Consider the following 2,099-nt stretch of genomic DNA (forward strand, 5'->3'; position numbering starts at 1 on the left):
TCCACATTTTGTCATCCTGAGTGATTTCTGACTAAATTCCCATGAATTTTCCTTGGATGATCAATAGAAGGGCCCTAGAGACCTTTAAGGTCTTTAACTCTTGCTAGCACAACTCTCAGGCTGCATCTTTTCCCCTATTATTATCTTAGTGGACTACCTTCTTTCTACCAATACTACTCCTTGATGAGGTCCTTTACAAAAATTTCTTTCCTCATTTACAAGCCATCATTGGGAATATGACTTAACCATACACATCTTTATCTTTTCTTGAAAAATTAAGAGATTGGTTATTTTATCATAATTTTTGGGGGGTATTTGATAAGATTTTTCCTTCCTCCTTTCCTTTCCCACACTTTGGTATGGAATCCATAATTTCATTATATTCCCCATTAGAAAATGAGAAAATTCCCTTTGTTAATGCAATTACATATAGCTCTGCAACTTAGAGTCTTAAAGAGTGAAAACTAAGAGGTTAAACTTTAGTTTCCAAAGGTCACAAAGTCAGTAAGTGTCAGAAGCAAGATTTGAGCCCCCAACTTTCTGACTGGACATCAGATCTCTATCCAGAATGTTGTCTCTTTCCCCGGGAATGTTAAAATTCAAGAAGTTCTGAATACTAAAAATTGTCTATTGAAAGTAACATTCAATGACAAGGTAACATCAATGATAGTCACTGGATTTCTTTTGACAAATATCTAACAGCCTCAAAAACAAATGAGATAATACATAAAAAAGTACTTTTATGTAAATGCTATTAAAATTATATATAACTTTTGAAAGAGAAACTTCAAAGTATTTTTATGAATAAAACTAGGAAGACAATAATATATGGGTTACTTTAGGATTGTGAATCAAGCACTACAAATGTCAGATTATAAGAAACTGGTAGTATGGCTTCACATCTGTCTACCAACTCCCTGAAATCACTTCAGTAATGTTCCATATGACAGAATTAAGCTGAACAGGAGCTAATATGCAGAAAAGCCTGCAGGTGTAGAAATGACGCAGTTCAGTCCATCTGTCATTTTACTTTGTGTTTTCTGGGGGAGGTATGTTTCTTAATTCAAGCAAACATGGCTGATGTGTAGTGAAGATTTTATTTCCTCCAATGGCCAGCTAAATAGATCAGACTTCTCAAATAAATGTAAAAATTGTAAGAAAACAAAATAATCCAGGTAGTTAAGATAGGAAAGAGTGGTATTTTCTTTTCCTCATATATTTTGTTAACCATGGATTAATTATGACATCTTTCTTCAGTGAGTCCCTACTGACTTTAATATTACACATTAATACATTTAATTTAGTATTTTCTATTTCACATTTCTCTCTTCCATGTGTTCTAATTTCAGCCAAACTGAATAACTAGATATTGCTATTTTTTTCCTTGCTGTTCTCTTGACTTGCCCCACATGGAACATACTGCTACTACATGTTTATCTGTTTTTGAAGTCTCTATATTCAAGACCCAGATCATGTGTCATTCTTTTCATGAACCACTTTTCCTTCTCTCCCTGAAGGTGATCTCTCCCTCATCCTATGGCACTTTGACTTGGATCTCTCCTTTGCACTATCACATTCTACCTTATATCTTGTCTCTTTGTATATATATAAAGTAAATGGTCTCTTCAAAGACAAGGATGGCTTGATTTTCAAGTTTGTACTCCCTGTGCCTGGTACATACCAGATATTTAATAATATTTTTGAAATACATTTTATTGATGTCTTTTTATATTATCTAAATTTCTCTTTATATTTCTTCTCCCATATCCCTGTCAGAGAGTTATCTGATATAATAACAACAAATATTTTACTGAATTATTTAGGGTTTTTTACTAAATTAAATTTAAAATATGTTAAATGTTATAATGTGAACACAACAAAATGTGGAAGAATAAGATATATTCTGCCTTCACATATTCAAGAGAAAATCTGTTCATGTCATTGAGTATTTGAGGACATTAAATTTGCTTCTTCCCTTATGCAACCATATGAAAGAAGTCCAGGTTTTATCCATAGGGCTATAAATATAACAGATTGTCATGACAAGTCACAGAACAAAAACCTCACTATCAATATCCCAGAGATGTTGAAAACAGGAC

The sequence above is a fragment of the Macrotis lagotis genome, chromosome X (genome assembly GCF_037893015.1).
Source record: "Macrotis lagotis isolate mMagLag1 chromosome X, bilby.v1.9.chrom.fasta, whole genome shotgun sequence".
In the NCBI taxonomy this organism is placed as follows: Eukaryota; Metazoa; Chordata; class Mammalia; order Peramelemorphia; family Peramelidae; genus Macrotis; species Macrotis lagotis.